General features: G+C 41.6%; 1 long non-coding RNA gene across 1 annotated transcript in view; it reads right to left on the bottom strand.

Annotated features, from left to right (window-relative positions):
- Positions 1–21,066, bottom strand: part of LOC141132639 (uncharacterized) — a 411,644-nt gene that overhangs the window by 189,520 nt on the left and 201,058 nt on the right. Inside the window, exon 2 of the long non-coding RNA XR_012242939.1 lies at positions 6,433–6,747. This is a non-coding gene — a long non-coding RNA (uncharacterized lncRNA). The remainder of the gene's footprint in view (positions 1–6,432; positions 6,748–21,066) is intronic.

Raw genomic sequence — 21,066 nt, 5'->3', positions numbered from 1 at the left:
CTTTATTTAAGCCAGGCTTGACAAGCAATGCTCAATCAGAAGTGTTTAAAAAGTGTTCTCATTATGTTTAAACCAGAAATATACTGATCACAGTGTTTACACGAGGAATTCTTAAGGTAATTCTATATTATGAATCATGACTTAAGTCTTTTTTTTTGTAACTTTTCATGCATTTTTAAAAAATTCATATTAAGCTGAATAATATATGGGTCAGGCCGGGTCACACTTTCCTCCCAGTCCCAGACAACGATGGGACTTTTGTGGGGGGAAAAGAATTACAATTGTGTCAATCTAGATCCCCCAAAACTACATTGGGGGATCTAAATTGCCATACCTTTGTTTGAACAGACTTGCATCCGCTCCACAGATGTTTAAGCATGGGTCTGACCAAGCAAATTCAGATATAAAGTTGGGTTTGTTTAGACTGGGTGGTGGCTTCAAACTGGACCGCGCATCAGATATATTTTTACATGATAAGTTCATGCATGCTAAGTAATGTGTAAGTGTAAGGCTACTTTCACACTGAGGAGTTTTTCAAGCACTTTTGCGTTAAAAAAAAGCACCTTAAGCCTAGGTTCACAGCTGAACTCGTGCGATTTTACTCCCGCAAAAAGTAGCACAGAAACGCAAATGCAGCGTCACACCGATTAGGAAGGCGCCATTGCTGGCAATTGCCGCCAATTTGACATGTCAAAATGCACCAATATGAACAAGGGCTAAAAGCTCAAGAAAAATGCTGCCCTTTAATGAATGTGTTCACACTGGGGCGGAGCGCTTCTGTTGCAGTGAAAAAAATCCTGCAATTTTTTGAAGCATGTTTGGGGAGCTAAAAAAACTGCACCAAAACTGCGCCTTCCCATTGAACGCAATGGAAAGTGTGGTAAAAATGCGCCAAAAATGCACCTGCGGCGCGGTTTTTGAGTCTCATGTCCTTTAACCACTTCAGCCCCGGAAGAATTTACCCGCTTCCTGACCAGGCCATTTTTTGCGATACGGCACTGCGTCGCTTTAACTGACAATTGACAATTGCCTGGTCGTGCAACGCTGTACCCAAACAAAATTGACGTCCTTTTTCCCACAAATAGGGTTTTCTTTTGGTGGTATTTGATCACCTCTGCGGTTTTCATTTTTTGCGCTATAAACAAAAGAAGAGCGACAATTTTGAAAAAAAACACAATGGGGGTTATTAACTAAAGGCAACTCCACTTTGCACTACAAGTGCACTTGGAAGTGCAGTCGCTGTAGATCCGAAGGGGACATGCAAGGAAAATTTAAAAAACAGCATTTTAGCCTGCACATGATTGGATGATAAAATCAGCAGAGCTTCCCCTCATTTCAGATCTTCCCATCAGATTTAAAGCGACTGCACTTCCAAGTGCACTTGCAGTGCAAAGTGGATTTGCCTTTTGTAAAAAAAAAAAAAACAATATCTTTTACTTTTTGCTATAATAAATATCCCAAATTAAAAAAATAAATAATTTTCTCCTTAGTTTAGGCCGATATGTATTCTTCTACATATTTTTGGTAAAAAAAAAAAAAAAAATGTCAATAAGCGTATATTGATTGGTTTGCACAAAAGTTATAGCGTCTACAAAATAGGGGATAGATTTATGGCATTTTTATAATTTTTTTTTTTTTTACTAGTAATAGCGGCGATCAGCGATTTTTATCGGGACTGCGATATTGCGGCGAACAAATCGGACACTTTTGACACATTTGTGGGACCAGTGACATTTATACAGCGATCAGTGCTATAAAAATGCACTGACCTAACTGGGGGGGGGGATGGGACCACGATCGGTCTCCTCTCCCCTGACAGAATCGAAATTTGTGTGTTTACACACACAGATCCTGGTTCTCGCTCTGTCACGAGCGATCGCGGGTGCCCAGCGGTCATCGCGTCTGCCGGGCACTCGCATCAGCTCCGGGGACACGCTTTGGGCACGCGCACCTCCTACAGCATCTTAAAGAGCCGACGCACAGCTATGACAGCTCGCCCAGGGGAGCCAACCTGCCACAGTATAACTGCGGTGGCCTGGTCGGGAAGCGGTTAAAAACTGCACCGCAAAGGTGGAAAAATCGCTGCAGAATTGTTTTTGTTGCATTCTTGCAGTGGATCAGTGTGAAAGTAGCGTAACACTTCCATATATTTATTACCTCTCATAGACCACCGTGTTCTCCCTGACCTATATTTCCAACTGTGTTTTCACTGGCAGCCAGTAAAAAATTGGGCACTTTTTCCCTGCCAGTAAATGCCAGTGACAGAAAAGGGTTGCCAGTAAAAAATATGGCTGTGACGCTCGGCTTAGAACTGTGTAAGCACAGTTCTGGTCTGGAGCGGGCCGAGACCATCCGAGTGCCTGTTACAGTGTGTTTGGGTGGGGCCAGCAGGGGGTGGGTCTGGTGGAAGTGGTGCGTTGTGTTGTGTAATGTCATGGTGCAAGGGAGCCAAGCGGAGTGGCTGGAGCCTTGTGTGCGGATCTGTGGGATGGGAACAAGGCAAGCTGGGAGAGGGACTGTCAGTGCTGTGTGGACTGGAGTGGACTGAAGAGATCATCTGGCATGGAGAGACACTGTCACTGTGACTCAGGAGGTGACGTGACATGTCGGTGAGGTGTCATCATCATCTGCACACAGCTGTCAGTCACTGTGAGAGTCAATTTCATGTGCCACCCATTCTAATATCTTGCCCTCCTGAGTCCTGTCCCTGAGCTACTTACTTACTATATCGAAAATAAAAATAGAAATATGTTTTTTGCCTTAATATCTACCTTAAATCACATTGCTAATTGCATATTGTACTTGTTTGTAGCCCAAATACTGACATTTGCACTTAAAACTGTAGTTTTTTAACTTTTGCAATTGCCAGTAAAAACCTGGCTGTGCCAGTAAATTTTGGGTGTCGTGTCAGTAAGTTTTAATCTGGAAAGTTGGCGACGCTGCCCCGACATAGACTTCATCTGTCTTTTTTTTCTCCAGAAGCCATCTTTGTTGAGGTATCACCCAGGGTCAACATTTATTTCAAGACACAATCGTGTAAACCCTGATGTTTGTGCAGCCACAGCTTTATACAGTGTGTGAAAAATCCCTAAAACTAATGAGCAAATGTTGGTTAATTCACTAAGATCAAATGCTGGAAGAAAAAAACGGTGCACATATTGTATAAATAGGCCCTTTAGGCTGGGTTCACACTGCAGCATGCAGCTGCTCACAGCAGAGGTCCGGTGTGTCCCCGTTCACCGATTCGGGTCCGATTTCAGCCTGAATTTTTGGCTGAATTCGGACCTGAAACGGACCAAAAGACGCACAGGACTCCTCTGCAAATCGCACCGGAGCCGCTGCGGAGATGTGTGTACCGTCTCCATAGAAAGCCGGCCACAATCTCCTGCTGTGCGAACTGGATGCGAGGAAACCCACATCCAATTCGCACACAGCCTAAAAGTTACTGAAAAGCCCACATTTTTAATTGGCTGGTAAGCTTTAACCGCTTGCCGACCAGCCGCCGTCGTTATACGGCAGCAGGTCGGCTCTCCGGCGCAAATCGCCGTAGCTGTACAGCGGCTCACACAGGCGCAATAGTGGGCGCCCGCTGCGGGAGCGTGCCTGTGGGTCAGGCGGACTCGATGTCTGTCGGCGACCCGCGATCACCTATTACAGATGTCGAACGGGGAACTGCCTTTGTAAACAAGGCAATTCCCCATTCTGACAGGTGACATGAGAGGGATCTACTGTTCTCAGTGATCAGGAACAGTGATCTCTGTCATGTCCCTAGCAGCCCAACCCCCCCACAGTTAGAACACACCTAGGGAACACATTTAACCCCTTGGATCGCCCCCTAGTGTTAACTCCTTCCCTGCCAATGACATTTACACAGTAATCAGTGGCTATTTATAGCACTGATCGCTGTATAAATGTCAATGGTCTCAAAAAAGTGTCAAAAGTGTCCAATCTGTCCACCGCAATGTCGCAGTCCTGCTAAAAGTTGCAGATTGCCACTATTACTAGTAAAAAATAAATAAAAAAAATAAAAATGCCATAAATCTACCCCCTATTTTGTAGACGCTACAAATTTTTGCGCAAACCAATCAATATATGCCTATTGCGATTTTTTTTTACCAAAAATACGTAGAAGAATATATATTGAGACAAAAAAGAAGGGGATATTTGCGCTAACCAATCAATATATACAAAAAATATGTGCACAAGTGATATAACTATATAAAGCGTAATTAAATGCTGCACCTCTATAGGTCAAATACCAAACCTAAAACCAATATTAAAAAAGAAAAAGATGCGCAAAGAAACCGCTACAAATAACAATAAATATTGCTGTGAACAAATTCTCTAAAACATGATAATATGAAAAATTGAGTGGTGTATCAAAAAAAAAATAGTCCATGTGATATAAAAAATAAATTAATAAAACCAAAAGTGAATTTATCAAAAACAGAAAATCCCAAAATGATCCTTCAAAATTTAGGAGATGCAAAAGTTCTTCACTTAATCTCGAAAAGCAGGACACATATTCATTTGAATCATCTTGAATACAGAGCATAAAATGCAAATACAAACCGCTTACCAGATCCGTTGGATCTCAAATGATAGAGATCAGAAGCGCTCGTGGATTAGCCTGCCGGCAGGTGAACTCACAATGATTGAGAATATATATTGGCCTAAACTGATGAATACATTTGTTTTTTAATATATTTTTTTGGATATGTATTATAGCAAAAAGTAATTTTTTTTTTCAAAATTGTCGCTCTTTATTTGTTTATAGTGCAAAAAATAAAAAACGCAGAGGTGATCAAATACCACCAAAAGAAAGCTATGTTTGTGGGAAAAAGAGGACGTCAATTGTGTTTGGGTACAGCGTCGCATGACCGTGCAACTGCCAGTTAAAGCAACGCAGTGCTGTATCGCAAAAAATGACCTGGTCATTAAGGGGGCAAATCCTTCCGGGGCTGTTAAGTGGTTAATAACCAAAATGTACTTGTTAGGATTGGGTAGCGATATAAATGTTTGTTATTGAAAGCTATAGGCAAAAGGGGCCTAATACCACAACCAAAACATTTCCAAAGAGAAGCATGGAGGCTGCCATTGATGGCTTCACATTATGATACATAGGGGGTTATTTACGAAAGGCAAATCCACTACAAGTGCACTGAAAGTGCACTTGGAAGTGCAGTCGCTGTAGATCTGAGGGGTAGATCTGAAATGAAGGGAAGCTCTGCTGATTTTATCATCCAATCATGTGCAAGCTAAAATGCTGGTTTTTATTTTCCTTGCATGTCCTCCTCATATCTACAGCGACTGCACTTGCAGTGCAATTGTAGTGCAAAGTGGATTTGCCTTTCATAAATAACCCCCATAGGGGTGAAATTACTAAAGGCAAATAGACTGAGAACTTTTCAAGTGCAGTTGCACTTATTTTTCCCAAAGCTTAGTAAATTAGTAAATGCGGGGAAGCTCTGCTGATTTCCATCATCCAATCATATGCAAGCAAAATGCTGTGTTTTTTTATTTTTTATTTTTTTTTATTTTCCTTATGTTTGGGTATTCTTTACAAAGTGAAGCTTTACCACATTTACTAAGCTCTGGGGAAAATGAGTTCAACTGCACTTGCAAAGTGTACAGGCTTTTTGGCCTTAGTAAATCCACTCCACAGAGACCAATAATGGTATATGCAGGGCTTTTTTTCAACAGGAACGTGCCGAAACTCCAGTCCGGTACCTCCGGCAGCCCTCTCCTCTCCAACATGTCATTTAACTCAGAAGCCGGTAGAGGAAGTCTTCTGCACAGCTCACTTTCTCTACTGGCTTCTCTGTACTAGTGCTGGGAACCCAAGGCTCCTGCCCTCGAGCCCTGGTGAGTGCCTGGCGGCTCAGCATCACAACTGCCTATGGTGATTTGGGAGGCAGCTTCTATCCCCGCTTGCCACCACTATTTAGACATTGTAGCACAGAGCCAAGAATGCATTATAAGCAAACCTTGGATTGTACTGAAGGTCCGCTTTAATATAACTAATGCAGGTAACAGGGTGCAACCATGACACTGGTTTTGTAGAGTATTGTGGATTTTATAAGAAAGTACAGCAGTAGCTTTTCCTTTTGAAAATGTTTCTTTCTTTGAAACTTGCCATGGATTCGTACAAAACAGTGGACGAGAGCCGTGAATCACTGTACCCAATAACCACCATGTGTGTTCAGCTCTGTATTCCAAAAAACTTTTTTCAGCAAAGTTAGCCTGGTGGACATGTTAAAAGTAGACTAAAAACACCACTTGCTGCCTGGAAATAGTGAGTATTAAATATTAACAAGCAGTATATTATACATGACTAAACAAAAAAATTAATGTTTTAGTCCTAAGTATTATAAATCAGTAAAAAAAATAACTTTGATTTAAAACATTATAGTTTTTTTTTAATGGACTTACCATTTGGAAGGGTTGCACTTCTCTGTAAAATCCATTTTTCTTCTGCACATCTACGATATAAACCAGACCAATGTCCGGCCATATTGCAGCGTAAAAGTTTTTTTTGTTGCGGTGCCATCTACAGTGCTGTCCAATAGGAAATAATCCCTGGCCTCATCACATCACCAAAGTCAGTTTTCTCTTAGGGAGGGCAGCATAAGTTGTATGTTGTTGGTCAAGTAGTTGACAGTATACAGGAGAGAAGGAGTCATCCTTGAACAGGTCATAGCCACTATGGTGTCCAGGAGAAGCTAAAACCAATTGCTGTTTTGTGTTCTGCGGGGATAAAAAAATACAGCAAATGTTATAAGAAATTCTAAGGTTTGAATAAGACAAGTGGTAGTTGTTTTTACTCCTCTAAGGCTTGGTGACATTTTATACACAATTCTTATTAGGCGTAAAGTGATAACGATCACCTTTTAAAACAACCCATTTAGTCTGAAATGAAAGGCAAAACATTTGTGTATAAATATTTTAAAAATATATATATAAATACTTTTTTTTCCTTTTTTTATAAGTGATCACATTCCTTCTGTTCTCAACTGCATAAAAGCTAGGGGAGGAGAAGCAACAGCACACTGATCTGCCCAGTGATAGGCTGTGCGGGGGGGGTGCATGTCATTAGAAGTCTAATTATTGGAGGAGAGTACACTGAGTTCCCAGCACAGCTAGAGAACTGTCCATGATGTGCTCCCCTGCTTAGTGTGGTCAGTTTTTAATAGGAAAGCAGAGAGACTGGCAGGAACATCAGGGATTTCACATAAAGGAAGCAATACAAAGAGAACAGGATACTTTCTCATACGGGAACATGGTACAGCAGGCACAGATCAGGAATATGAAGTGTTGGGGTAACAAACACTTAAAGGATAGCTAAACTGAAGAACAAAAATGTAATATACTGCAGCTTACCAGTCCTTTGATTTGGTAGCTGCATTCGTTTTTGTTATTTTTCATGTTATTTTCCAAAATTTCACGTGCTGATCCTGACAGTAACACTGAAATTTTAAAAAAATGACTAATCTCACCCATGTAAGCCTAGGTTCACACACTGGAGTTGCTATCTGCATCGGTTGTCAATGTTGTTAATGACACCACAAATGCAGGTCGCAAGTGTTGTACGTTTGCCTGCACCGGATTAGATGATACAAAAGTACCATACGATCCAGTTGCAGTGCGTTTCCAAAAGCAGTGTATGCACTACTTTTGGTGCGATGTAGTGTGATTTGAGCTCATTAAAAATGAATGGGTTAATTTTCTGTTAAAAAAAAATAAAAAAAAAAATGAATGGGTTCAAATCGCACCACACCGAATCGCATGTGAATTGCACAGGAATGTGCAGCGCATTCCTGTGCGATTCATAGTGTAAACTGGGGCTATTGGCGATAAACAAAGTCAGACCTAGTCCAGCCTGAATGGCAGCCATTGCTTCTGCTATAGATACGTTGGAGGAATGAGTGTAGTCACCCAGGGGTTAGAAGTGTGTTATTCATAGGAATACAAGGTGAAAGGAAATAAGCCTGAAAAAAGAAAACTCATACCATAACCACATCTAAGGACTGCTAAGCTACAATATATATATCTATAGACATATAGATATATATCTATAGATATATATCTATATATATTTATATATATATCTATCTATCTATCTATCTATATATCTATAGATAGATATATATCTATCTATAGATATATAGATATATATATATATATATCTATATATATATAGATATATATATATATATCTATATATCTATAGATATATATATCTATAGATAGATATATATATATAGATATATAGATATATATATCTATATATATCTATATCTATCTATAGATATAGATATATATATATATGTTTTTGGGGTTTAGATATACTTTATTATGCAAAGATATAACACAAGGATAAGGATCTTTATTTTCCGCCTGTAATTCTCAAGTCTCAACTGTCACTTTTTGTAAATAATGATCCTTCTCCAGGCATTTCAGGTTTGAGAATTTGCACCTATTATGTTGGCAATGAGTTAAATGATATTGGTCCAATGGGCTTGACTCAGCTTTTCTGTAATGGGTTTGGCTGGGGGTCACCCAGTAGGGTAAAAACTATCTTGCAGTAGCTCCAACCAGCAGATGGCAGTATTTCTTGTATTGCAAGTTCAATTTCCCTGTACTTATGACATTAATATGGAAGCTGGGCAATTTGGGCAAATCAAGGTACAAGTACCAGCAACATCAATACAGCAAACCTTTCATTAGCAAAATACATATGCTACAGCTGTTAATTACAGTCTGGAACTCTGCTTTAATACCTTTTTGGGTAACACATCCCCACAATTCCCAGATTCTGGTCTAGGAGTGAATGATGTATTCTGTTGCCTGAAACCTCATGGGATACTCACGTCACACATCGCAGGAGGCCTTGCAGTACTCTATAGTTCAGGAAAAGCCTTGAAATAAAAACATTTTCTTTAATTATGGCATTTTTCCCCCCAGTCCTTGTTCAGTTTGGATTGTATGTGAGGTGGTGATTGGAGCCTGCTTGATGAGTGGATGCGATTCTTATCCCAGACAGCATGTAATATATATATTTAGGTTGTCTAACCCACACAGACCATTCTGTCACCTCCTCCCTTAGAGGCCCAGAAACATTGTTGGCCCCAAAATTTCTATTTCTCTACTTTTTGGCACTCATTTCACTTTTTGTATGCACTTTACATCTATGCACTTTAAAATGGAACCTCAATAATCCTGGATCTTTGAGGTTGGTTTTTGTGGTCTTCTATCTATTTCAATGATCTATAATATGTTATCCCCGTTGGCCATGCACCCTCTAAATAACGAAAAGAACCTCTGGGGTAATCTAGGATGGAAAAGGACCTGAAGGTCCTAGTAGATGATAGGCTCAGCAATGGCATGCAATGCCAAGCTGCTACTAACAAAGCAAACAGAATATTGGCATGCATTAAAAAGGGGATTAATTCCAGAGATAAAACGATAATTCTCCCACTCTACAAGACTCTGGTCCGGCCGCACCTAGAGTATGATGTCCAGTTCTGGGCACCAGTCCTCAGGAAGGATGTACTGGAAATGGAGCGAGTACAAAGAAGGGTAACAAAGCTAATAAAGGATCTGGAGGATATTAGTTATGAGGAAAGGTTGCGAGCACTGAACTTATTCTCTCTGGAGAAGAGACGCTTGAGAGGGGATATGATTTCAATATACAAATACCATACTGGTGACCCCACAATAGGGATAAAACTTTTTCGCGTAAGGGAGTTTAGCAAGACTAGTGGCCACTCATTAAAATTAAAAGAAAAGAGGTTTAACCTTAAACTACGTAGAGGGTTCTTTACTGCAAGAGCAGCAAGGATGTGGAATTCCCTTACACAGGCGGTGGTCTCAGCGGGGAGCATCGATAGTTTCAAGAAACTATTAGATAAGCACCTGAACGACTGCAACATACAGGGATATACAAGATAATACTGACATATAATCACACACATAGGTTGGACTTGATGGACTTGTGTCTTTTTTCGACCTCACCTACTATGTAACTATGTATGGTGTTTGGTGGATTGGTCAGATTTAGGAATAAAGACCTGTCAGAGGTTTTAACCCTTCCCTTGGATAGACTTTAATGAGTAGTTTTTGCCCATGCTCGAAAAGTGCAGAGAGAAGGTGGAGGTTTTTCAGATGACATCCTGTCTATCCTTATTAACAAATAAGCTTTCTCAGGAGAACACATGCAAGGTAACTGATATAGAGCGGTTTCACTTTACATCGTTTGTAAAATGAAGCACTTTAATGAGATTAATAGGATGTCACCTCACTTCTAAAATATCCGACATCAAAAAGCTTTTATTTTCCTTTCCCTCCCTGTCCACCTGTTTGCATTGTGATTTAAATGGACTAGAGGAGTTTAAAGCAATAACATACTTCTGTTTTCATTTTTGTCTTTCTTCCTGCGATTATGTACGAAGGACTTTGACTTTGTTCCATCTTGGGTGTTTAGAGCTACAGGCCTTGAAAAGCTTAAGATCAAAGGTCGAATCCACCTTTCTCCTTTCGCTGAGAATTTTAACATTCCCCCAGTTAGTGATTACATAGTTACAAAAGCCGTCACTCCCATTCGGAGCGTTTAAAAGCTCTGTTACATTTTGTTACATTTCCTTTGTAGCGATAACTGATACAGGGAAAGAGCACGCTTCTTTTTCTCTTGAGAAAGTGAAAGGTTTCAGACTGTTCTGTGAATCTCATTGTCAGCATTGTACTTGTTTCTTACCTTTTTTTTTTAGGGTGGGGGTGTCTTAAAACTGAACTCCGGGGCAAACACCTACATACAGATGCTCCCATGCTCACCTCCAGGACTTCTTACCAGCCTCTCCCATCCTTTGGAATTCCCTACCCCAATCTATCTGACTATCTCCTACTCTGTCCACTTTTAGGCGATCCCTGAAAACATTTCTTTTCAGTGAAGCCTGTCCTGCCTTCACCTAACAACTGTACAGGCATACCCCACTTTTAAGTACACAATGGGGTTTATTTACTAAAGCTGGAAAGTGCAAAATCAGGCTCCCTTCTGTATAGAAACCAATGAGCTTCTAACCCCAGCTTGTTCAATTAAACTTTGGTAGTAAAACCTGGAAGCTCATTGGTTTCTATGCAGAAATGAGTCCGATTTTGCACTTTCCTGCTTTAGTAAATAAACCCCATTGTGTACTTAAAAATGGGGTATGCCTGTACTTTTCTTTTCTTCATCAGCTCATCCCCCACAGTTATTACCTTGACTATGGTAATAAATATGGCTTGTGCTGACTGCTATACCAAAACCCCCACCATACTGATATAATAACCACACCACCATAGGTGTGTGCAGCCTATTGCATTACGGTGTGCACCCCAAAGCTCAAACACACATGAACGCCACCTGCTGCCACATGGCAGAGGCTCTGATGGTGGGAGAGAGTTGATTGGGAGCATATTATGCTACACTCTACATACGAGTGAAGTGTGTTCCTATAATTGAACCTAGCCTTTAATATAATTGGGGCATTTACACTGGCTACTGGTGCCACTCCTGGATAATGCTAATGTACATGGGGTGATTAGGGTATGATTAGGGTGTGCCCAGGCACACCCAGCACACCCTGTGCACACACCTATGCACACCACACTGATTGGAGTTAAATTGGCCATAGCAGGATTTTTATTAACCAAAATATAAAAAACAAATAAATAATTAACTGATCAATAGCATAATAACCTGAACATACAGTGTATTCAAGAATGGAGCCACAAGGTCCTAATAAGACAATACCTGTGTGTCACTTCTCAGGCCTTTAGCCACAAAACCACAGACTCCGAGACAACTCGCAGGTACACATACACCAACCGGGAGCCGTACCTCAGACGGGTCCCTACACTATAACTTTTGGTGCCCATATGAACCTAAAAGGGCTTGCACCCCGCCCTACCCGGCTCCACACAACACCCAAGTCCCCAATATGAGATACCCACCAAATGCAGGGCGGGAGGGTGGGAGGTTGTTCCCTGCTTGCTGACCTCCGACTGAAAACCACCCTCTTCCAGTTACCCAACCACTTCCCCCAAAGCTCCACCCAGCCCTGACCATGCCCCAATCAGCCATCTTGCTTTTTTATTCATCAACAGCCCAAACATTCATTACCTTTCTGTACCCAAGCCCCTTTAACCCCTGTCATGCCGCCCCTCCATCTATTGCCTTGTGGTTTTACTCCGGGCCTTTCTTTTGTATCACTTGACCCTCCCTTTTAGATTGTGAGCTCTAATGACCAGGGCCCTCTGATTCCTCTTGTATTGAATTGTATTGTAACTGTACTGTCTGTCCTCATGTTGTAAAGCACTGCGCAAACTGTTGGCGCTATATAAGTCCTGTATAATAATAATTATAATAATACAGAGATTAAATACATATATTGAAGCAGTTTTTCTGTTCTGTTCATCCAGGGCTGAGATTTATACTGCTGTGCCACACAGTAAAGTCCTGTCTGGCATTACAGGAGACCTCATTTTTCTTTGCAGTTAACTCCTTCAGTCTTACTGCTACAGGGCGGCACCTGTGGGCTGGATCAGGTATATATACCTGATCCGGTGTTCTGCCAGATTAGTGAACCCATCAGGTCAGTGGACGGAAGTGAAGTTCATCGCTACCAGGTTTGCTGCGCATGAGTTTCACTGCTACCAAGTTTGCTAATCTGACAGAACACCTGCAGTCAGAAGGCATCAGCGGACATCTTACTACACCCAGCAATGTCTTGAATTTCAGAGTAATTTTAGCAATTAAGTGAGCATATATAAATAAACATAGTATATTGACATCTGTGATGCTGTTTTGAAGTTACATTTTGAAAGAAGCTGCAGTAGGAAGGTGGCGGAGGCCATGTTGGTACACCCCGCACTGCTCAGCACTAAACCTTAAGGCTCGGTTCACACTAGGACGACTTGTCAGGCGACCTAGGTCGCCTGACAAGTAGCGTCCCGTTCAGTACAATGGAACCGTTCTAATCGGAGCGACGCAAGTCGCTCCGACTTAGAAAAAGGTTCCTGTACGACTTTGGGGGTGACTTGCATAGACTTCTATACAGAAGTCGTTTTGCAAGTCGCCCGGGCAGTCGTGTGCAGGTCGCCTCGGTGAGGCGACCTGCAAGTCGTGCCGCCTCTGGTGTGAACCGAGGCTTAGGCTTTCAAAATTAAACATCGAAACAGCATCACAGATGTCAATATACTATATTTATTTATATACTCTCACTTTATTGCTAAAATTACTCTGAAAATTCAAGAAGTAGCTGGGTGTAGTAAAGATGTCCGCTGTGTTAGATTAGTAAACCTGGTAGCCGTGGAGCGCATGCGCCACTGACAGAACGTCACTTCCATTCACTGAGAACACCGGCTCATCTGGGTAGGGCGCGCCTGCGCACCGCCGGCGGCTCCCTTCTGCTGTGATAACACACAGTGGGAGCCCAGCGGTGGGTACCACAGACTCGATGTCTGCTGACACCCGCCGATAGTTCAGTATACAGGCAGAACGGCGAACAAGGCAGATTGCTGATCTGTCAGTAGGGAAGGCATTGATCCTGTGTTACTACAAAGCAGGGACATGGATCAATGCCTTTTCCTAGTAAAAGCACCTCTCACAGTACACAAAATAACTAGCTAGGCACACACTTAACCCTTAGATCATCCCTGATGTTAACCCCTTCCCAGCCAGTGTCATTAGTACAATATTAGTGTCACTGGTCCCCAAAAAGTGTCAAAAGTGCCAGTTAGGTGTGCAAATTGTCCGCCGCAATATCGCAGTCCCGCTATAAGTCGATGATCGCCGCCATTACTAGTAAAACAAATTAAAAGTATCCTATAATTTGTACGCTATAACTTTTGCGCAAACCAATTGATATTTGCTTATTAGGATTTTTTACCAAAAATATGAAGTAGAATACATATTTGCCTAAATCTTTGAAGAAATTTCTTTTTTTTTTAATTTTTTATTGAATATGTTTTATAGCAAAAAGTAAAAATCTATGTTTTTTTTTTTTTCAAAATGGTCTTTTTTTTTTTTTTTGTTTATAGCGCAAAAAAAAAAAAAAAAACACAGAGGTGATCAAATACCACCAAAAGGTAGCTCTATTTGTAGGAAAAAAGGACACACATTTTATTTGGGTACAGTATCGCACGACCGAGCAATTGTCAGTTAAAGTAAAGCAGCGCCATATCGCAAAAAATGGCCCAATCAGGAAGGGGGGTAAACCTTCCAGGGGTCAAGTGGAGGTCAAGTTAAAGCATATGATTAATCTGTTAATGGTTCGGCAGGGGATGCTTGCATGAGCAGGGAGATGGTAAAGAAGTTGATTTACCAATCAACTTTTGTACAACCACCTTGTCGAATTTTCCCCACTTGATCAACACCGCAGGCTACACCCGGCATTGCTGATCAGTGTATTCTGATGGTACAGAAGTCTCCCCACCATCAGAAACTATTAAGTATGTGGATAGGAGAATTGAGTCTGTTTTTTTTTCATTCAATTCGCTGGTTGAACGAAAAAAAAAAAAAGCATCCATCTATGGGTTGCCTTACGTTAACCCAAATCAAGCCCTGGTCTCATTGTATCTTCTTTCTTTTTTAACAGATTTTTTTTTGTTACCAGATAGCCTCACAAAGATAAACTGTATCTTTGTCTCTTTATAAAGGAGAAAGAGATACAGGGGAGGCATCTCAAACAAGGGATCACTGGGATTGGCTATCACAGTGATTACATAATCGGGAGCCAGTCCTCCTGATCTTTACTCTGAGACCAGTTGAGCCAGCACAGTCTCCATTCTATGCAATTGTGCACAAACAATGGCATGCATATGTGCCCAGTCCGTGCTGCCACATTGTCAAAAGTATTGGGATGGCTGCCTTTGCACACACATGATTGATTCAATATTGAGTTGGCCCACCCTTTGCAGCCATAACAGCTTCAACTCTTCTGGGAAGGCTGTGCACAAGGTTTAGGAGTGTATCTATGGGAATATTTGACCATTCTTCCGGAAACACATTTGTGAAGTCAGGCACAGATGTTGGACGAGAAGGCCTGGCTCACAGTCTCTGCTCTAATTCATCCCAAAGGTGTTCTATCGGGTTAAGGTCAGGACTCTGTGCAAGCCAGTCAAGTTCTTCCACCCCAAACTCGCTCATCCATGTCTTTATGGACCTTACTTTGTGCACCAGTGCGCAGTCCTTTTGGGAATCAATAAGGGGTCATCCCCAAACTGTTTCCACAAAGTTGGGAGCATAAAACTGTCCAAAATGTCTTGGTATGCTGACGCCTTAAGAGTTCCCTTCACTAGAACTAAGGGGCCAAGCCCAACCCCTGAAAAACAAGTCCACACTATAATCCCCCCTCCGCCAAATGATTTGAACCAGTGCACAAAGCAAGGTCCATAAAGACATGGATGAGCGAGTCTGGGGTGGAGGAATTTCACTGGCCCCAACCCGATTGGGATGAATTCGAGGCTGCGAGCCAGGTCTTCTCGTCCAACATCAGTGCCTGACCTCACAAATGCGCTTCTGGAAGAATGATCAAATATTCCCATAGACACACTCCTAAACCTTGTGGACAGCCTTCCCAGAAGAGTTATAGCTGCAAAGGGTGGGCCAATTCAATATTGAACCCTATGGACTATTATTATTATTATTATACAGGATTTATATAGCGCCGACAGTTTACGCAGCGCTTTACAACATGAGGGCAGACAGTACAAGTACAATACAAATCAATACAGGAGGAATCAGAGGGTCCTGCTCGTTAGAGCTTACAATCTAGGACTAAGACTGGGATGCCATTAAAGCTCATGTGTGTGTAAAGGTGGGTGTCCCAATACTTTTGACAATATAGTGTATGTGTACAGCCAGCAGGAAAGGGTAAAATAATATATGTTCCCTTGTTTTGCACTGTTGTTCAGGTTAATTTTTTTGAACTTAGATATTATTTTGTATACAAGCTCTCTTGTATGTTAGCTACTTCTTTATAATGCAGCTTCTTTGTCCTAGGTGAAGTGTCATTAGTGGGTCACAAGCCTACCCACGCCTCAACTAGCATCTATATACTCCATATAATAAGCAAACGATTCTCTTCCTCTGAGCGAAGACTGCTGCATCACCCAGGTGCTCGTCTCCAAACCACAAATTTGAAACATGACTGACATTTACAGTTAATACATTAACTTTGACTGAACATGTGTCAACTGTATAAAGTGTTGTAAATAGAACAGATGGCAGATGACAGCGCTTTTTTGCGCGGGCTAAATTATTGTTTTCAAAGTGCTTCCTAAAATAACCGATTCATTTATTTTTTTCTTCAAGAAGAGACCGAAGTGTTTTGAAAACATCTTTAAATTAGAAAAAACAAAACAAAACAAAAAAAAAACGGACAGCCACTGTTATTTTAATTGTAGGCGGAAAGCATTTAAAAGGCAAGCACTGATCAAATTAATAATACAGGTTTGGGCGAGGTGAATGCAGATACTGATGCTGCAAAATATGCACCGCTGTACCACGTTCAAAGTGATATTAAAGGCAGATATATATTTTTGTAAATAACAAACATGTCATACTTACCTGTTCTGTGCAGTGGTTTTGCACAGAGCAGCCCCGATTCCCCTCTTCTTGGGTCCTTCCATCAGCACTCCTGGCCCCTCTCTCCTGCTGAGTGCCCCCATAGCAAGCGTCACAAGTGTCATTTAGTGTCTAAATTGTCTACCGCAATATCGCAGTCCTGCTGATCGCCGCCGGGTGGCGCGGTACTGACAGCACCCCCCCCCCCGGGCAGTCGGACACTTACCCGGCTGTGGTGTCGTCTCCTTCTCTCCTGGAGTGCGGACAGCGGCAGCTCCTGTGTCCGCTCCCCTCAAGCTTCCTCTGCCATGTATCTCCTCTTCCACCAAAGCGATAGGCATCCAATAGGATCGCCTGACGCTTTGGCCAATCGGGAAACAGGTTTGGCGGGGAGGAACTTTAGTGTGAAAATAGCGAAAATTAATTCGCTATCGTCATACAACTGGGTGGGCTCGGAGGGCAATGATCTGCGCTCCGAGGCCACCCTTTTTTTAAACCACCTTTTGAACCTCTGGCTCTAATCAGGTGCTTCAAAAAAATACCCATCCCGCATTGGAATCCATGGTCCGGTGCCTCGATATGTAGATCAGGGGGCCAGACGCATGGATAGGGGAGGCGGTGCCTGTGCACCCTCTATGGATGGGCCACCACTGCGCTTCAGGCTTCAGGGTTTAGTAGGTCCTTATATTCTGACAATCGTTTTTTCAGCCCTTTTCTGTCCACATACACTTGCTCGAGCGCTGGCTACACACCATTACCCTGGACTGGCTCACTGATGTGACAATAGTAGACAATGCCCACATGATGTGCAGTGGTGGTCAGAATAACTTTCTTACAGCTAAAATTGTCATTGGGTTCATGCATCTGGCTCTGCTAAATGTCATTGATTTTATGCAGTAAAAATAGGCTAAATCACGGTTTGAGCTAGGTAAGAGTCTGCGTTAGAGTTAGGGTCAAGGTTATGGTCATAGGTCAAGGTCAGAGTGTATTTGTCTGTGTATTTTAGATAAGTAAGAATTCAAAAAATATATATTTAAGGTAGGTAGGATTAAAAAAAAAGCACAATGTGCATGGTTTCTGGACAGAGAACAAACGACTATTTTGGCATGTTCTTTGGTGGTAGGTTATGGTAATAGCAAGAAATGTACAGGTACATTTTATAAAATATAAAAATGTTTTACTGTTTTTGCGCCAGTTTTTCAAATGAAGGCTCAATTTGTCCTAAAAAAAATGCTATAATCCACCTGGATACAAGAATTAGTTGCAATGATGTGTACAGTTTTACTAACACATGTCAAAGTTGCAAAACTTTGTTCAGGCTTTAAGATTTGTTTTACCTTGATGACAACCCATCATGAAGGGGTTAATGAGAAACTAGTCAAACCTGGGCTTGTGAAGAAGGTTTTATTTAATTTTTGGAAAATATGGGGAAGGGATTGGGCATCTGACAGACAAAGATAGAAACACATATTTAATAGAGCAGGGGTTAGAACTTCTGACTGTTGAAGGCTAGAAGTTATTATATGTATACCTCTAAGGCCCCATTCACATTTTGCGTAATGAGAACGCACATTCCCACTCGCATTTTTTTCCCACTCGCATTTTTTTGTGTGCGATTTTAGTGCATTTACATGCATCGCACATAGGGTAGCCCATTCACTTAAATGAGCTGCTTGCCCTGTGTGGAACAAACATGCCAAAAAAGCTCCCGCACCTTTTTGGGCATGGGGGGTTGTGTTTTTTCAGCATGCATTTGTTGCACAACTACCCGCATTTAGGGTACCTTTATAAATGAATGGCACTTAAGTGCATTGCATATTCTTTTAGTGCCATCTAGAATCATGGGCAGAATTGTGCGATTCCGTATTGTCCAGATGTGAACGGGGCTGATATCTGACAGTCATTCCCTAAAGTAAAGACAATTATTTTTAGAAGTTAAAAGAGTGTTTAGGAGTTAGACCGCTGTGAGTTTTTAATGACCCCGTTTCAGAGAATTACTTTCTCTAATTGTCCTATAACAGTGGCCTTGCTATGAGGGTGTGGGGGTGCGGACCATACCCGGGTGCCACCCGCTAAAAGGGTGCCACCATCAAGTAGGAGGGGCTGGTTTGGGGTAAGCACTGCGACCTGAGAGAGCCCGGTTGGGGTGACACCATATTGTTAAAATTAGGAGCAAGAGGGTGGGACTTTGAACGAAGCACATGGTTGAAATGAATATTGGTGGGGGTGACACCATGTTTTACCATGACAGGCGAGCGGGGAGGTGGGTGTGACACCATATTTTAACGCACCAGGTGTCACCAACTCTAGTGATGCCACTATCCTGATCACCAGTGTCACCAGGAAAAGAAGTGAGGGTAAATCCAATATTTTGAGTTTCTACCAGACCAGAAAGAGAAGGAAAATCTTCCCATGGGGACATTTGGTCATATAACAACTATGTAAGAGGGGAATTCACATTTAACTTTTCTCTTAGCTATAGGTCTCCTATTCTTGTGGCAACTGAGCATCAGCAGTGGCCCTGTTCATTCTCCATCTGTGTTCACTCAACTTTTTCAGCTCACATCTATACTTAGAATTGCAAGCTTTTGACCTAGACTAGTTCTTTTAAATGCCCACTTGTGCTCTGTCAAGCAAGCCAACAAAATTACTGAAGGGAATACTTCTTCTTTCACTACAGGAAGCTACTTTGCTTCAGCCCCGCAAAGACATCTCAGACTTCCCCTTAAGGGTCTAGAATAGATTGGATATTCACATCTTTTTTCTACAGGGCATAATGAACTAAGAATATACTTCCCTAAATGTCAACCAATGCATTTACCCTAAAAATATATCTTATCCACAAAATCTTTTGATCCCTGCACAAAAAAACACAACTGTCAACGTGAGCATACCTACTCTAAGTGGTAAGATATCGGATGGCCATAGCCTGATCTAGCCAGTGGTAGGTGACCCCTAAACAATCTAGCTGGCACTGCACTAAAATTGCAAAGTCTTCTTATGTAGTTGGACCCCCCATCTCAAACCTAAAATAAATAAAATAAAAAATAAGAACCTGTGGGGGGGGGGGGGGGCTACCTAGCATTTCCCGGGATATTGCCTGAAGGATGCTGACATCAACTCCCTGCAACACAGAATCTGGGGGAAGGGTAAGTATTTTGACTATCATTTTTCCATCCCATAGGTTTTTTTTTAAATGTATATTGCAGCAGATTAGAATGGGGGAGGTGGCTCTTACAAATGAACCATTTTGAGGCATTTTTTACTTTTTTCACACATTAAAATCAGTATTTTTTGCTATAAGATTACTTAGAGCCCCAAAACATATATTTTCTGAAAGCAGAGGCCTTGGGGAATAAATTAATGGCTGTTGACATTTTTTGCACAGCTGTTTATCAAATGCATATTTTCAATTTTGAGTTGGTTACCGGGCACAAAGAGAAGGCAAATTTAATAATCATAACAAAAATGCAGCGCTGAAATAATAAAAGCGTCCACAAAATTTTGACTATAAAATTATGTTTGTCAGAACAACAAAAATAAACAGTTCGTATTGGTATGGGTGTAAAACATATAAGGCTTGGTTCACACTGATGCGGGAAACCCTGCGAATCCAGGCCAGGTTCCCGCATCGCACTTGAATCGCCAGTGGTTCGCACTACCCTCTATGAACTGCTGCGGGTGTCAATACAAAGTTAATGACACCCCCAGATCAGTTCGCCGATCGCAGTGCGAACTGTGAATTTGGACAGGAATCGGATCGCATAGGTGTGAACACCCATGCACTCTGATTCTGGTGAGAACAAAAAAAAGGGTCCTGCACGAGTTTGGTCTGAATGCGATGCAACTTCAGCCATACAGTTTGTATGGCTGAAGTCGCATCGCACAGACATCGCATGTGATCTGCACAGCAATGCGGTGCGAATCACATGCAATGTCTGGCATCGCACCAGCGTGAACCGGTCCTAAAAGTGCCCTACTTCAACCATCACCTAGCGCTTGGAAACGCCTGTAGTGCCAAAGTAGCATTTTAGCTTACACATAATTGGATAATAAAATCAGCAGAGCTTCCACTCATTTCAGATCTACGCCTTAGATTTAGAGCGACTGCACTTCCAAGTGCACTTGCAGTGCAAATTGGATTTGATTTTCATTAATAACCCCCATAGTGGAGTATTTTAACCACTTGCTTACTGGGCACTTAAACCCCCCTCCTATCCAGACCAATTTTCAGCTTTCAGCGCTGACGCACTTTGAATGACAATTGCGCGGTCATACAACACTGTACCCATATGAAATTTTTATAATTTTTTTTACCACAAATAGAGCTTTCTTTTGGTGGTATTTGATCACCTCTGAAGTTTTTACTTTTTGTTAAAAAAATGTAAAAAACTGAATTTAAAAAAAAATATTTTTTTTTTTATATTTTGTTATAAAAAATTTAAAACAGGTAATTTTTCTCC

Source organism: Aquarana catesbeiana, linkage group LG03 (assembly GCF_042186555.1).
Source record: "Aquarana catesbeiana isolate 2022-GZ linkage group LG03, ASM4218655v1, whole genome shotgun sequence".
NCBI classification, from domain to species: domain Eukaryota; kingdom Metazoa; phylum Chordata; class Amphibia; order Anura; family Ranidae; genus Aquarana; species Aquarana catesbeiana.
The sequence above is the reverse complement of the archived record's forward strand: the minus strand, read 5'-3'. Positions and strand labels throughout refer to the sequence as shown.